At 42.1% G+C, this 18,026-nt stretch overlaps 1 protein-coding gene across 29 annotated transcripts in view; it reads right to left on the bottom strand.

Moving 5' to 3' along the window:
• Positions 1 to 18,026, bottom strand: part of LOC109906508 (receptor-type tyrosine-protein phosphatase delta-like) — a 643,472-nt gene that overhangs the window by 400,358 nt on the left and 225,088 nt on the right. For all 29 annotated transcript variants that reach the window (XM_020504229.2, XM_031792038.1, XM_031792037.1 and 26 more), the window contains exons 5-6: positions 12,222 to 12,296; positions 2,330 to 2,441 (exon numbers count right to left, since the gene is read on the bottom strand). The gene's annotated coding sequence lies outside the window, so the exon portion shown is untranslated. The remainder of the gene's footprint in view (positions 1 to 2,329; positions 2,442 to 12,221; positions 12,297 to 18,026) is intronic.

Genomic DNA, 18,026 nt, shown 5'->3' with positions numbered 1-18,026 from the left:
TACTTACAAGCCCTTAACAAAAACATGAAGTTTTTCATTTAACCTTTATTTAACTTGGCAAGTCAGTTAAGAACAAATTCTTATTTGCAATGATGGCCTACCCCGAGCAAACCCTAACCCGGACAACACTGGGCCAATTGTGCCGTCCTATGGGACTCCCAATCACGGCCGGTTGTGATACAGCCTGGAGTCTGTAGTGACGCCTCTAGCAGTGAGATGCAGTGCCTTAGACTGCTGCGCCACTCGGGAGCCCAGTTCAAGAAACAGAGTTAAGAGAACATTTACTAAATAAGCTAACGTAATAAAAATTAATAAAAATAACACAAGCAAATGACATGACAATAACGAGGCTATATACAGGGGGTACAGGTGCAGAGTGAATGTGTGGGGGTACAGGTTAGTTGAGGTAATTTGTACATGTAGGTAGGGGTAAAATGACTATGCATAGATAATACACAGCGAGTAGTAGCAGAGTCAATGTAAATAGTCCTGGTGGCATTTGATTAATTGTTCAGCAGTCTTATGGCTTGGGGTAGAAGCTGTTAATTAAGGAGCCTTTTGGTCCTAGACTTGGTGCTCCGGTACCGCTTGCCATGTGGTAGCAGGGAGAACAGTCTATAACTTGGGTGACTTGAGTCTTTGACACCGCTTAGTATATACTGTAGGTCCTGGATGGCAGGAAACTTTGCCCCAATGATGTACTGGGCAATACGCACTATCCTCTGTAGCGCCTTGTGTTCGGACGCCGAGCAGTTGCCATACCAGGTGGTGATGCAACCGGTCAGGATTCTCTCAGTTGTAGAACTTTTTGAGGATCTAGAGACCATTGCCAAACTTTTTTAGTATCATGAGGGGGGAAAGGTGTTGTCGTTCCCTCTTCATGACTGTCTTGGTATGTTTGGACTATGATAGTTAGTTGGTGATGTGGACACCAAGGAACGTGAAACTTTCGACCCGTGCCACTACAGCCCCGTCAATGTTCATTTCCAGCTCCTTTGTTTTGCTCACATTGAGGGATAGGTTGTTGTCCTGGCATCAAACTGTGAGGTCTCTGACCTTCTCCCTATAGGCTCTCTCATCATTGTCAGTGATCACTGTTGTGTCATCAGCAAACTTAATGATGGTGTTGGAGTCTTGCTGGCCACGCAGTCGTGGGTGAACAGGGAGTACAGGAGGGGACTAAGCACGCACCCCTGAGGGGACCCAGTGTTGAGGATCAGTGTGACAAATGTGTTTTTGCCTACCCCCACCTGGGGGCAGCCCGTCAGGAGGTCCAGGATCCAGTTGCAGAGGGGTGTTTACTCCCAGGGTCCTTAGCTTAGTGATGAGCTTTGTAGACACTATGGTGTTGAGCTGAGCTGAGCTGTAGTCAATGAACAACATTCTCACATAGGTGTTCCAGTTGTCCAGGTGGGAAAGGGCAGTGTGGAGTGCAATTGAGATTGCGTCATCTGTGGATCTGTTGGGGCGGTATGCGAATTGGAGCGGGTCTAGTGTTTCCGGCATGATGGTGTTGATGTGAGCCATGACCAGCCGTTCAAAGCACTTCATGGCTACCGACCTGAGTTCTACGGTACATGTTACCTTTGCTTTCTTTGGCACAGGGACTATGGTGGACTGTTTGAAACATGTAGGTATTACAGACTCGGTTAGGGAGAGGTTGAAAATGTCAGTGAGGACACTTGCCAGTTGGTCTGGGCATGCTTGAGTACACATCCTGGTAATCCGTCTGGCCCTGCAGCTTTGTGAATGTTAACTTGTTTGAAGGTCTTGATCACATCAGCTATGCCCATCTAAGCTTTCAGATGGGCATACTGTATCAAGTATGGGTAAGGCAAAATCAAATAAAATGTTACTTGTCACATGCACCAAATACAACAGGTGTAGTAGACCTTACTGTGAAATTCTTACTGACGAGCATTACACCACAGTGCTGTATACGCTGAAATGGTACCTTTCAAAATACAAGTTTTTACCCAAAGGACTTCCGTGGAAATTGTGTTAAATCACTGTCTGATATAATAAGTCTATGTATTGTGTCGAGGAATCATTTGGTCCTGTTCAGAGCTTGGTGAGCGGTTTTCCAAAATTGTTATATTTTTTAACAAAGCAGAGTTTAAGTCATTTCCTACTTCCTACTTATAGGGCTATAAATACTGTTGAGATTCCTTTCGAAACATTTGTCGGCGTTGATTTCTTCTCATACTGTCCCAAATGGTTTTGTTTATGGTGCTTTCCCACTGAGGAAGTTGCTCTTTCATGATGCACTGCAGAAGGGCAGAAGATTTGATTGTGCCAGAGATATAGTGAATGTGGGCCCTGAACTCACCCAGAACTGAGGCTCCTCTGTTCCACTCATGCAGATGCCAACATTCTGCCTGATGCCCAAGCTTCGCTCTCACCAACAACACCTGTCTGACCAATACCCCCAATGACCCCACCTAGGAGAGGAGATGGAGAGAAAGGGAGAGAGAGAGCATGTAATAAACTGTGCAGTGCATAATCTGATCATTCACTGATTAAACAACTAAAGTGAAAACCAGTAAACACTGCAGCCCTCCAGGACTAAAATTGTGCAACTCTACTCTAAACAAACTGTAGTTGAATTGACCAGGGATGACAGAAAAACCTATTTAACATTACAGAGCAATGGATAGGTCTAAGATGTTGAATTCACATGGATATTAATAAAATATATAAAAAGCATGATTGAGCTATTCACTGCATTTGATTATGACTCTCAATGAGATTTAATTAAAACAGATCCAAATTTGAAATATTTTGGACTGTGACGGTGTGCCTGTGAGCTATCACGTCGGACATTTCACTCCATTTCTCCCCTCACCAACGTTGTTTGTTAAAAACATAGTTGATTAGTCTTGCTAACCTAATTAAGCTATGCTATCGCTAGTTCCTTCACGAAATGGTGGATTGTATCATGTCAAAGAACAAACACCAGAGTCTAGCTATCAGATCAGTCTTTAAGAAATGTTTCGGTTCATATTTGTCTTTCATTAGTTTCAAAACATTTTCTACTTACCACCACTTTGAACTGGCTCCTAAGTGAGTGCTCACTGATTAAGGTTGTTACTTTAGCCACGGGTTGCCTCTTGTATTTGGTTTCTCAGGTTAAAGCGGGGTTTTCATTGTTTATTTTAACATTTAAGCACTAATGTGTGTCTTTGTTTTCATTAACTTATTGTATTGGGCATTCAGGTGTGAATTGTGCAACAGTATTGCATATGAAGGGTTATTTCACATACACCTGGTCTACTGTAAATAAATACACCTGGTCTACTGTAAATAAATACACCTGGTCTACTGTAAATACATACACCTGGTCTACTGTAAATAAATACACCTGGTCTGTTGAAATTAAATAACCTGATCTACTGTAAATACATATACCTGGTCTACTGTAAATAAATACACCTGGTCTACTGTAAATACATACACCTGGTCTACTGAAATTAAATAACCTGATCTACTGTAAATACATATACCTGGTCTACTGTAAATAAATACACCTGGTCTATTGAAATTAAATAACCTGATCTACTGTAAATACATATACCTGGTCTACTGTAAATAAATACACCTGGTCTACTGTAAATACATACACCTGGTCTACTGAAATTAAATAACCTGATCTACTGTAAATACATACACCTGGTTTACTGTAAATACATACACCTGGTCTACTGAAATTAAATAACCTGATCTACTGTAAATACATACACCTGGTCTACTGTAAGTAATTTCACCTGGTCTACTGTAAATACATACACCTGGTCTACTGAAATTAAATAACCTGATCTACTGTAAATACATACACCTGGTCTACTGTAAATACATACACCTGGTCTACTGAAATTAAATAACCTGATCTACTGTAAATACATACACCTGGTCTATTGTAAATAGATACACCTGACCTGATGTCTCTATCTCAACAGGCTGCTATAGTAAGTGTATTTCCAAACCTCTCTTAAAAGAAAGCGATTGGAGTATAGTTTCAGGATTGTATTAACACATCCAAAGCCCAATCATTTTATTATGTTTTTATTGCTAGGTATTACTGCGCTATTGGAGCTAGAAACACACGTACTTCGCTTTATCACCGATAGATTTTGATTTGAAATCTTGCTTGGCATCGCAATGCTTTCCTTCATGTGTTTAAATCCAAGACTAAATCTGACATGTTTCAGACTGTAATATATGCATATTTTCATATATCTTCACTTTTCTAAGCAGGTAATGGGTGTGTAATATCACAGCATCAGTGTTAGAGTAGGGTGTGTCTCAGGGAGAGAGGGGAGCAGAGGGAAGCAGAATCTGCCAGTTTGGGCAGGAGGCCTGTGCCGGCAGGGCTCCCCATTGCCGGGGGCGGGGGCAAAGAGTGATGGTGCTCACTGTCGTGTCGGTCACATGACCCCTGGGGTAAGAGTCCCCTCGAGCTGTGTAACAAAATAATCTCATTCGGGCTGGATGGCAAGCTCCCTCCAAACATTCACACACGTGTGCAAAGATATGTGCAAGCACACACACACACTCACACAGTCGCTCACATTCTCTCACACACACATACACAACCACACACACACGCACCCACATAGACACACACACACACACACAAACACACACACACACACACACACACATGTCCAAGCACATACACACACACATGTCCAAACACACACACACACACACACACATGTCCAAACACACACACACACACACACACACACACACACACACACACATGTCCAAGCACACACACACACACACATACTGTATATACTCTCACATGCACACAGGCAGCTTGAGACAATGTATTTACTCACAGTCCTACTGAGGAGAATACATTTGGGCTTCATGCAATGAAAATATGGTTAAACAGATACCTGACATAATGCCTTTAACACCGGCACAACATTGTGTCATTTTCTTATGACAACTGACAAGGTGTGAACGATTCAAAATGTCTACTAAAAATGTTAACCTTGTTACAAAACCATAAGTCAGTTATCATAACCTTTGTTTTGTAAAGATGCATTTTGCTGTGACTCTCAGCTGTCTGCTAACATGAACTCAAACTATAGTTCACTAGCAGAAGTTGGTAGTCATAAAATGTGTGGATTTGTGCCACTTCAACTTAAGTGATACCCAAATACTCTGAGGAACCAGACAGCTATGTCACAAAGTTAGAAGTTTTAAAAGCTCAAATGGAATGTTCTGGCAGGTAATTATATTGTAAACGTGTTAATGGCTGTCTTTAAAAGTACTCAGCCACTCATGCATAAGAGGCCTACTGAACAGTACCAGTACATGACACCGTAGTTTTGCCACTGTCAACTACTTAGCAATGAAGTCCATGGCCCTTTTGTGTTTTCCTAACCCATGTCTTTACTTTACGGCAGCAGCATTTGTAAATGTCACCTTTCGTTTGGATCACCTAGCAACCTGTGCCGAGAGAGAGTAGCTTTTAAACCACATCACACTGAAGACACTGAAACACCCATCTGTGGAGTGAAATGTGCTGTAATGTGTCTAACGCCCCATAGCTCTTAGTCCATCTACTTAACACCAGGTGAAGCAGAATCTATTATAGACTGCAAGAGAACTGCATAAGAACCGTTAAGAAATACAAGTGCAGCAAGAGTCAGCTAGAAAATAGGATACCTAGTCAGTTGCACAACGGAATGCATTCAACTGAAATGTGTCTTCCACATTTAACCCAACCCCTCTGAATCAGAGAGGTGCGGGGGTTGCCTTAATCGACATCATTGGCTTCCGTGGAGCAGTTGTTGATGGGGGTTAACTGCATTGCTCAAGGGCACACCGGCAGATATTTCCCCCCTTGCCTTGTAACGGCTGTTGGTGGAAGAAGGTGAGGACCAAAGCGCAGCGTGGTACATGTTCATCATTTTAATGGTAAAGCTGAACACTATACAACAAGCAACAAAAGCACATACGAAACAGCTCCGTCAGGTGCAAAACACACTAAACAGAAATTAACTACCCACAACCCACAGGTGGGAAAAGGCTACCTAAGTATGGTTCTCAATCAGAGACAACGATAGACAGCTGCCTCTGACTGAGAACCACACCCAGCCAAACACACAAAAAAGAAAACATAAAACCTAGAATGCCCACCCCAAATCACGCCCTGACCAAACCAAAATAGAGACATAAAAGGATCTCTAAGGTCAGGGCGTTACATGCCTGCTCAAGGATTCGAACCAGCAGCCTTTTTGTTGCTGGCCAAATGCTCATAACCGCTAGGCAACCTGCTATCTCCCCTGAGTGAAAAAGCAAGGTGTTGTGGAAAAAATTAAAAAGATCCAACTATAAATTTCATGCGAAAGAGTACGCTTCGAAAACATCCCAGCAGCATTTTATGAGTTCATTGGAGATTCTATAGACACGGAGAGAACCTTTGCACTGGCATATGGCATTCTCCCCTGACTGGGGAACGGGGACCAGGAGACAAACAGGCGCACCAATTACAACTGTCCCCACAATCCTCTCTGGGGATTATAGTACTGCCGATTGATCTTAGACATCCCCGTCGTGGGCATGTGTTCATGTTGACTTGAGTCATTTTATTAGAAAGACAACATTCAACTTCTTGGATAAAGAAGTTACCAGGCTGTTAGAGAATGAGTTACTACAAATGCTACATTATAAGGGCTCAGACACACCAATAGCGTTTGCTGGCCGATGGGCGAAAGTACTTAGCACCTCTGAACAGAGTGCCGGCTGTAATTCGCGAACCGAGTGTGTGCCAAAGTTCCTGAGCATGTCTTTAAGTAAGTCATTGCCTACATTACCATAAATTAGTCAACCATGCTCCTTTTCTCATCTCAACAGTACCTCCAGTATGTTGTTGTTTTTCCTTTAACACTACTACCTCAATGAAATATAATTATTGAATAATTATCCCACTCTGGAGGTTTTCCAACACACCTTCAGTCACTGTATGTGCAAATACACGCCAACACAAGCTACCTTTATTTTGTTAAACAGCGGTATTTCTTTTGAGTTTGTGCCTCTGAAGAGAAAATAAACTCCCAAAACAAGGATAGCCTATCCATGTAACCTCTAAGCAATTCCATAAATGTGGACATTATTAACAACACGCTAATAAGATATGATGTAAAAAAAAAATGCATGTCATCAAATACAATATATTGTATACTTTTGGCAAATGGCCATTGATAGGATTGTTTTTTGATGAAAGCATATTGTACATGGGATGTTGGAATTTGGATCATGGTGTGTTTTGAATGGCCTATTTACACAGAAGTACTTGAATAGTAGAGTTGTTTGCTCCCCGATGACCTAAAGTGAATACAAAGTATGAGTGTATTCATAACCATGGGCTATGGTAATAGATAATATACTGCTCAAAAAAGTGTTAATGAAGTTGTTAACCATGTGGGGAAAATGCATGAGAAAGCTTACAGTACAGTATGTGCTTACTTATAACGGTGGCAGGGTAGCCTAGTGGTTGGGCTAGTAACCGGAAGGTTGCAAGTTCAAATCCCCGAGCTGACAAGGTACAAATCTGTCGTTCTGCCCCTGAACAGGCAGTTAACCCACTGTTCCTAGGCCGTCATTGAAAATAAGAATTTGTTCTTAACTGACTTGCCTAGTTAAATAAAGGTATTATAAAATAAAATAAAAAACTAACATGGCATTTGCTTTATGACCCTCCGCCATAGGTATGCTACTGGTGTCTGTTCTTGCAGCGACATGGTCATTTGTGCTCATCTCTTCCGTGTTTTCTTTTGTTTAAAGTGTCTTAAAGTTGCGAACTACCTCAACCAACCAACTTTTTAGAGGTATTAAATCGGATAAATAATAATGAGGCAAATAGCAGTACATTGGCTGTAACTTTTTATCTTTTTTTTTGTGAAACGCACCAAACAAGCTGTCGATCTAAACCTCAGTGGATACAGTGAGCCACAACCGTGGATATCATATGCAAGAGATGTCCTGTTTAATCTCCGACCCTTTGCCTCAAGTCTACACTGCAATGGAATACCACAACTAATACAATCAACATGTTCTCAAGTAAAGGCTTCTAAGGAAACGGGGCAGTCGAGGAGGAATTCGGAATCGGATTCAAAAACAGAACACCTCTTCCATCTATTGCGCATGGCAATGTCCAAAGCATAAGGAATAAGACTGATGAGTTATGGGCTTGTACCCAATATCTCTCATAGTACCGACAATCCTGCTTGATCTGTCTATCTGAGACCTGGCTTACGGAACAGGATCCCGACTCTGTTGTGGAGCTGCATGGCTACACAATTGTTAGAATGGACCGAAACATCAACTCTGGAAAGAGAAAAGGTGGTGGATTTTGTGCTTTCATCAACGAGAAATATTGCAAACCTGCCCATATTACAACTAAGCACCAGATCTGTACAAAATACATTAAACTTCTTGCTCTTAACCTACTTGCCACGGGAAATGAATCAGGTCCAACTATTTATTGTTTACATAGCCCCCTCCACTGACACCCAAACAGCTGCTGTCTTGATTCATGACCTTGTATCCCAGGCTGAGACAGAGTCATCTGAAGCAGTAAAGCTAATTATAGAAGAGACTTCAACATGTGCAATCTATCTGAACATTTACCATCATATCAGCATGTCCTACCCGAAATTAAACCTGTCTGGACCTGGGTTATGGTAACATTTTCTAAGGTACTGCCCAATCTTGGGGGTTCGGATCATAACATGGTTCAAGCTCATCCCAGTATACAAAATGCGTCTGCAACGAGAGAAGGTTAAAAAGGTGGAGATTAAAAGACGGAATCCTGAAGCTACTGAAGCCCTCAAGGACTGTTTTGAGTCCACTGACTGGGCTGCCCTGACAGACAGCACCCATGACCTGGAAGAGGCAGCAGATACCGTCTCTGAGTACATCCGTTTATGTGAGGATCTCGTTATTCCCAAAAAGAAACTCCATATCTTCCCCAATAATAAACCATGGGTAACCTGGGAATTAAAAGAGCTCCTCAACCAGAAAAAAAGAGTGTTTAAATCAAGTGGCAGTAAAGGAAAAATATGAAATACTCAAACCAATTTGCCTACTGTGCCTCCATGGGTGTTGATGACGTGACACTGGTCATGCTGAACAATATCGACGAACATTTAAAAGAGGAAAATTGACTAGTAAAAATGTTATTAATTGACTTTGGTAGCGCGTTTAACACATTCCAACCCCACCTACTGGTGGGTAAGCTGGTGAATGTGGGTGTCAACTCTATACTGATCTAGTGGATTAATAGTTTCCTCATGAACTGTGCTCAACAAGTGAAGTTTAACACCGCCATCTCTACATCTAGAACGGTGAATACGGGAGCCCCTCAAGGTTGTGTACTTTCACCGATATTGTATGCAAATAAAAAATAATTAAGCAAACTGCATATCTTACAAATGTTCTATATATCTCTCCTGCAGAGTGTACTGTACTTTGGTCTGATATGCGTGTTCAGAAACATGTGAGTGCAAGACCAAGTCAAGCTTCAGCGCTTGATTAAGACGGCAGGAAGGATAATAGGTATAGATCAAGAATCAGCCTCCAACCTGTACACAAAACTCATCTCATCTCTAAAACTTGAAAGCATTTTACAGGACAGTACACATCACTCAAAATTCCGTCACAGCAGCAGCCAGACAAGGGGAAAGAGACTTCTTCAAAATAAAATTAAAACAGATAGATATGGGGACTCTTTTATTCCAACAGCCATTAGGCTGTATAATAGATCGTCTGTTGGTCCCTCAAGTATACGGCATATTGCACTTTCATTTTGAATGTGTAGCAATAGCACTTGGGTCGTTTCTGTGTTTTTAAGCATATGACTACATTTATTTCCTCATGGTGGGATAATAATGTTGATCTGAATTCTTGCCTCTGATTGGCTTGAAGGGCCGTCTAGAGCATGCATTATTTTCCCTTTATACAATGGGTGGTTCTAATCCTGGATGCTGATTGGTTAAAGCTGCATTCCAACTGGTGTCTATTCCACAAGTTACCACCGTGTCACGACTCCGACCGAAGGACACTCCCCTTCCCGTTCGGGTGGCGCTCGGCGGTCGTCGTCGCCGGCCTACTAGCTGCTACTGATTATTTCCTCCCCCTCCTTATGTGTTGATTGTGTGCACCTGTTTTGTGTTAGGTAGTAGGCTTTATTAGTCAGCCGGCCCGCAGGGTTCCTTGTGCGGGATTAATTATTGTGATCGTCTGTTTGGTGTACTATTGTGCACGTCGATGGGTTTTGTGTTTTCCCATTTTGTGGTTTTTCCCTGGACAGTTTAAGTCCCCCTGTTTGGGGCATTTGTTTGTTCAGTACGCCCTGTGTGTTTGTGAGGGTTGGCTTATGTTCAGCGTTTTTTCTCAGTGCATTAAAGTAGCACTCCCCTGAACTCTCTGCTTCCTGCGCCTGACTCCTCACCCACTACACTCAGACCGTTACACACCGGCTATGAAGTTCAAATGCCTATTCACTGTTCCATCTTTCTGCACAATCCCCTGTCTCATCAGCCCAACCAGGCAATTTCAAAAATGTATCTCCACTGTAAAAAAGCATTGAGACATTATCTCCCCTTTCTTTTAAGCTAGCATTTGGTTTTCAGCAGCAGATATTTGTATAAACCTTGCTATCTGTCTCTCTGACCTTTGCAACGTAGTTTCAGTATTGAAATGTGATCTTCACTGTCCCATTGAGGATTAACTTGTCAGGACGAGACAGAAATATTTTTATGGATATATAGAAAGGAATTTCAATAGAAAACAGGTCAAACGAAACAAAATGCAGCTAGTTTGCTGTAGTTTGAAATGATTGTGTTAGCTGTGTATTGGCTAGCACCTCTGAAAAGTGTCCTCCTCTGAAAAGTGTCCTATGCCAGGAAATCGCACATCACTAGCTCATTATTATGGATGTATGCAGCTACTTTGCTGTTATTTTGGCTGCACTGTTTGGCGTGACTGTGTTAGCCGTAGTTGGCTAGCTAGTAAGCAAGGGATAAGAACATTTCCAGCCAGCTTGGCATCGGAACACTTAGAACGAATGACTGAGTGGTGTCCATAGATATACAGTACATAGAACAAAAAAGACTTCACGACTGGGTTGCGTCTCTGGCAACCTAACCGATAGAATGAACAACCAGTCGGCTTCGGTAGCAACTCTAGATACCCATGTTCTTACATGTTTGAGATGCTTTGAAAGCAAAATCTGAACATTATTGGCAATGTTGAATTCAATTTCATAATGGCAAGCTAGGACTGATGGTTTGGTTTGCTAAGCTAGCAAGTCTGTTTGGTTGCCAAGGCAACTACTGTAGCTATCTTGTAAACTTGCTAGCTACTTCAGTGGATGTTGAACATATTTCTACAGTAGTTGCCTACATTTCTATCAGACGCCATGCGTTCTCTGAAAAAGAATGAATCTCTGTGAAAGGTTAGTGACACGGCTAGCGCGTCGTGGATTATTTCACATAAAACGCATAGCCCATTACTGATTATCCCTTACATAATGGTATGTTTACATAGAGTAACAGTACAGTTGAAAAGCCAGTGTAGGTGTGCAGTGTTGGCTGTTGGAGTTGTTGTCTGTCTGAAGGGTAGAGTTTCCAGCTCGCTGTCGAGGAGATACCTCTAGGGAAGGGAATGGCTTGGGACCCTCCAGTGATGACAGGGAGAGACAGCCTGTGTGTGTGTGAGTGTGTGTCAACTAGCTCTCTGCACACACCACCGTAAGCTCTACACAAATAAAACCTGTCCAACTCCACTTCCTCTCTCCCCCGGTAGACATGTGGAGATAGGCCTCCCTTCCATCACCAGTGCGTCTATGGAGACTCTATTGATACTCTATGGAGACTCTATGGAGAGGAACAGCAATAGACCTGCTTCTCCTGGGGGGGGTGCTGCTTGCATGCTTTATCTGTGGTGTTTAGCTAAACTGGTTTGTATGATATACCGTATACAGTACAGCTGTTTAAAAGGCAGCTGTTTTTGAAGTCAATTGGTTGATTCATCTCAGTGATGTGACAATAATCTATAAGACAACCTATAGCTCCTTTATTTCCCCATTTCATTTAGTGACTGGTGTTGATATGGCATCGGTGGAGGGTTGACATTTCAACAAAAGTGCTTAAAGTTTGAACGGGATGAAGAAATGTATCACCAATCTGCATTGCTCTTACCTGTTTGGAACAGTTGATAGCAATGCCGCCTCAGACCGGAAGGAATGAAAGAATCAGAACTCCTCGGGAATTTCCCTGGAAAAGAAGATGAGAGGATGGAATTAGGTGATACCACCAAACGACTGTTAATGTTTTTATTACCCATTTAGAGCCAACCATGTGATGGCAATACATGTGTCAATACGATCATGCATATCATCTGTGACTTCTGCATGGGGAGGATGTCAATGTGACACAAATGGGACCATATCCCCTATGGGACCTGGTCAAAGGTAGTGCACTTTGTAGGGAACAAGGTGACATTTGAGACGCAACCAAATAATATTGACCAAGTATCACTGAACACTGGAGTTCATTGCTTCACTGATTATACAGAATACCAAGAAAGGAAACAATAGTGTTACAAACAAAGCCCCTATGGAAGTTCAGAGAAGCCAGTGGTCGGGCTCAGTGGTTTTCAGTTCATAAAGGTGTCCACCCAAAATATACCTACACATATTTATGAAGTGACAGTTTCCTCATTATACAATCACTGACATTGACATTGTTTTCAGACATTGTTTGTTTGTTTGTAAACAAACAATGCCCCCACCCATCCACCTCTACCTATATCTTTATTTATCTCTCCCCCTCTCTCTCACTCACACGCACACACACACACACACACACACACACACACACACACACACACACACACACACACACACACACACACACACACACACACACACACACACACACACACACACACACACACACACACACACACACACACAGTCTCTCCATTCTCAGTCTCATCCTCTCTCTTTTTCTCTTTCCCTCTCTCACCCTCCCTCTCTCTGTCTGTGAGCAGCCTTAATTGATTTGTCTTCAGCTGCATATCGGTCGACAGCTGGGAGATAATGGGGACATAAAGGAACACAGACGAGCCTCGAAGGACCAGAGAGAGAGCTCCTTCTCACCAACGACACACATTCACACACACAGAATCGCACAAGCTCTCACACGTACAAAACACAAGCTCACACACACATACATCCAACCCTCTCCAAACTCAAAAGGCCGGGGATAATTCAAAGTCTCAGCTCGTACTGTGTCCTTTCGTATTCTACCCACAACCGAGCCTTTGGTTTATTCTTCCACCTCATCACTTAAATATGCAAAATCATCTGTTTACTCTTCGACAGATCAAAGTTTGTCCCACCCTTCATTTTTCCCTCTCAAGAGTTCTAAAAATGATTTCTTTCATTATGCAAGCCAACAAAGAGCGGTGGCGTTCTGCTTCTTACACCCGGCATTGGAGCTTGCTGATTAATTAGCTTGTATAATTAGCTTAATGATTTAGAGAAACACAGCTCCAGCCACCCAAGAAGCTATGCTAATGGTCTCCTGTCTACTGGAATTAAAATGCCCATAATGTCAGTACCCAAATAGTCGAGATAAGAACTCTGAGTTAGTAGGTAGGTGTTCAGAGAATGTACTATTATTTAAATAAATGTAAAGTCGGTAGATCAGCTATAATATTGCAGATAGATTGTAGCTTCCATCAATGTAATTGTCTGCATCATTTCCAAAACCTCATATTTTTTTGTAAATATAATATATATATATAAAATCTCTTTCAAACATATTTTCCTTTGTTATTTCCCCCTAACCCTACCACCCCTCCTCTAATTGGAGTAAACTAATGGACAACAACACTTAGGCTTCTACTTCCAGCTTATACATACTATATATGTTCAGAGAATGTTCGTAATGTGTTGCATCATGTTAGCTGATACTGTAGCAAGGTGATAGCAGATAGGCGCAGTACTAAACATTTCAGTTTTTTCCTTGTGAACATAAACCATCACCAACTCAAGTGTCCATAGAATGACAGTCAGGTGTTCATATTAGGACAGTGCGGTATCCATAGTATGACAGTATGGTGTCCATGGTATGACAGTACAGTGTCCATAGTATGACCTTATGGTGTCCATAATATGACAGTAAGTTGTCCATATTGGGACAGTATGGTGTCCATAGTATGACAGTATGGTGTCTATATTAGGTCAGCCTCAGAGTCACACAGAGTTTGTATCCCGTACACTAGAGCAGTGGTTCTCAATCTCGGTCCTGGGGACCCAAAGGGGTTGCACAGTTTTGCTTTTGTCCTAGCACTACACACCTGATTCAAATCAACAACTCCTCATCAGGCTTTGATGATTTGAATCAGGTGTGTAGTGCTAGGGCAAAAACAAAACTGTGCAACCCCTTTGGGTCCCAAGGACCAGGATTGAGAACCACTGCACTAGAGTTACAAGTCATGTGACTGAATAAGGAAGTATGTTTTGGAGCTGCTGAAAACAGTGGGGTTTCGCAAACACATCAGGATCAATACAGAGCAGCAGGGGTGTATTCATTAGTGCACAATGTAACAAACTGTAGCAAAGCACTTTGCAATGCAAAACGTTTTGCCTACGAAATTAGAATTTTTGGTCCATTTGGTTGCTCGTGAATACACCCCAGGTGAACAAAGTTGGATAACTGTAAGGGATTTCTTCCATTGACGGAGAGGCGGACCAAAGCGCAGCGTGGTTATTTTGATTCATGTTTTAATAAATCCCTTCACATGAACAAACTAACAAAAACAAGAACCGGGAAAACCCAAAACAGCCCTATCTGGTGCAAAACACAGAGACAGGAACAATCACCCACAAACACACAGTGACACCCAGGCTACCCAAGTATGATTCTCAATCAGAGACAACTAATGACACCGGCCTCTGATTGAGAACCATACTAGGCCGAAACATAGACATACCCAAATCATAGAAAAACAAACATAGACTGCTCACCCAACTCACGCCCTGACCATACTAAAATAATGACAAAACAAAGGAAATAAAGGTCAGAACGTGACAATAACCTCTTAACCTGTCTGTGTAATATATTTTATTTACTGATAACAGTGGCTAAGTAGGAACATTGCTAGGCCTACTGTATCTATATATACCCCTGATGCAAAATGTACAGAATATATATAGGAACCTGCCAAAATAAAGAAAACACCTGAGTAAATTAGGGATATAAAGTATAATGAAAGCAGGTGCTTCGACACAAGTGTGGTTCCTGAGTTAATTAATCGATTAACATCCCATCATGCTTAGGGTCGTGTGTAGAAATGCCCAGTTGCCCATTATTTTGGATACCATGACTAGAAGAAGAAATCTCAATGACTTTGAAAGACGGGTCTTCATTAAAGGAGCATACGGTGGTTTAAGGTGTTTGTTGTGTGTCTAAGTCACGAGATCTCAACCCAATTCAACACTTATTGGAGATTCTAGAACAGCTCCTGAGGCAGCGTTTTCCACCACCATCAACAAAACAACAAATTATGGTTTTCTCATGGAAGAATGGAGTTGCATCCCTCCAATAGAGTTCCAGACACTTGTAGAATCTATGACAAGGCACACTGAATCTGTTCTGGCGGCACATGGTGGCCCAACGCCCTATTAAGACACTTTGTTAGTGTTTCCTCTATCTTGGCAGTTACCTCTATCTGTATATAGACAGAAATCCGTGTACATTCATCTTAAAATACAAACAGCTTGACAGCAGACATCAATGGCATACCACACACCTTTCTCCCTAAGACACACACGCAAACACATACAGACACACACATGCAGACACTAGGTATGCGGCAGGCCACACCGAGATTATGTCTACTCCTCTCTTACCGACAGAAGCATCAGCATTCCCAACCACACCTGAAACATAAATCCCACATTTATGACCTTCCCATAACTGTAAGTAACACTCAAGCACCAGAATCAGCTCATTAAAGCCACTGGGAGTGGAGAGGGAACGTTGCTCAAGTGCTCATGTGCTAGTACCCCTAAAAGGCAGGTCAAACGAGCGGGGTTGAAATAACAAAAGGGGAAAAAAGGTTTTCTACCACTTGTAAAAAACCACTGGCAGGGGACAGAAATGTATTGAACGCTTATACCAGACCTGGGCACAACATTGGAGTAGTTTGTAGTTTATTTGAAAACACCAACTTTTCAAATACTCGAGGTAGTCGAATATAAATTATTTAGAGTTTCAATTAAAAGGCAACCATTTTCTTTGATATTCAAATACTGGTCTCAGGTCTCAGTGTTTTGAATACCTCTCAGAAAACCAGGTATTTGAATATATACAAGTTATTTGAAAACAGAAATGAATCTACTCCCTGACGAAGGCCTCTCAGCTCATTGCAGTGCGATTAAAATGCAATTACCAACGTATTATGTAACAAAATGCCAATAAAATGTTGTTCCAAATGTAATTACAGTTTTATTACACAGGCACAAGAACAGTTTCATTTGAATTGTTACTGAGAACGCTAACATTAACAAAAATTTGGCTTTTAAGTGTTGAAAAGAAACTAAATATGCCAAAACTGCCTTCTTAAATCAACTGCAGCCAAGGTAGGTTGAAAACCATTTTTGCTTGTATTCTGAGTAAACTGTCCCTTTAAAGATGTGTGTTTGAAACAAGAACACTTACCGTCAGATGGACAAAGAGGTCAGTTTGCAAATGGCTTTGAATTACTCTGCAGTATTTTCAGGTATCATAAAACCTTTTTTATTGATTTTTTTTACTTTGTGGTATCCAGTTGGTGGTTAGTCTTGTCTCATCGCTGCAACTCCCGTACGGACTCGGGAGAGGCGAAGGTCGAGAGCCGTGCGTCCTCTGAAACCCGACCCAACCAAGCCGCACTGCTTCTTGATTTACAAACCCGCTTATCCCGGATGCCAGCCACGCCAATGTGTCAGAGGAAACACCGTACACCTGGCGACCGTGTCAGCGTGCATTGCGCCCGGGCTGCCACAGGAGTCTCTGGAGCGTGATGGGACAAGGACATCCCTGCCGCCCAAACCCTCCCCTAACCCGGACGACGCTGGGCCAATTGTGCGCCGCCCCATGGGTCTCCTGGTCACGGCAAGCTGCGACAGAGCCTGGACTCAAACCAGGATCTCTAGTGGCACAGCTAGCAACTGTGATGCAGAAGTTGAGAAGTTGAGCATCACAACTCATTTACACTTATCTGTACAATTTATCATTGGTTGTAAATGTGGTAATTTACTAGGCCGTCCGCCGCTGACTAGGGGTAAAAGTTATGGTGCTGTCAGGCTTGGACAAACATGAGATGGGAGGATGAATATGAAATCAGGATGGTTGGTTCTGATGGACCAGGCAGGCGAGGGGAGAGTGCATAAAAAGGTTGTTAGCCGTAAAGGCATTTTAACGTTCCGGGCCGTCATGCCAGACAGAGGATGAAATCTCTGTCAATGACAGGAAAGTAACATCACAATTCAAGTAGCCCTACATTTCAAATACACATCAATCAAACATAAAGATGCTCAAGATTATTAATTGATGACAATCTGATTATAATAACACAAAGGAGTATAGAGTTAAATAAACCTTTCACTGTATCGTCAATGATAATCAAATAAAACAAACATTAAATTATCATAATAAGCTAATCATCAGTGATCACAAGTACTACTGCATACACACAAACACTGGCTTAGCTTCCATTCATGCTTACACGACCAAATAAGATTGGGAAAACATTACATGTCATATCCCCAACACTACCAATCCCATCTAATTACAGAGTTGCAAGCAGCATGTCTGAACTGTGCTGAGCTGTGTTGCAAGCAGCAGGTGCAACGAACGGTATTCACTTGTGTGAGCGGAAAACATCACAGTTTGAGCTGACACCATTCTGTCAGAAACTCAGGCTTGCTTGTCAGCACTGTAGTCGGCTCT

This window comes from Oncorhynchus kisutch, linkage group LG16, assembly GCF_002021735.2.
Source record: "Oncorhynchus kisutch isolate 150728-3 linkage group LG16, Okis_V2, whole genome shotgun sequence".
NCBI classification, from domain to species: Eukaryota; Metazoa; Chordata; class Actinopteri; order Salmoniformes; family Salmonidae; genus Oncorhynchus; species Oncorhynchus kisutch.
The sequence above is the reverse complement of the archived record's forward strand: the minus strand, read 5'-3'. Positions and strand labels throughout refer to the sequence as shown.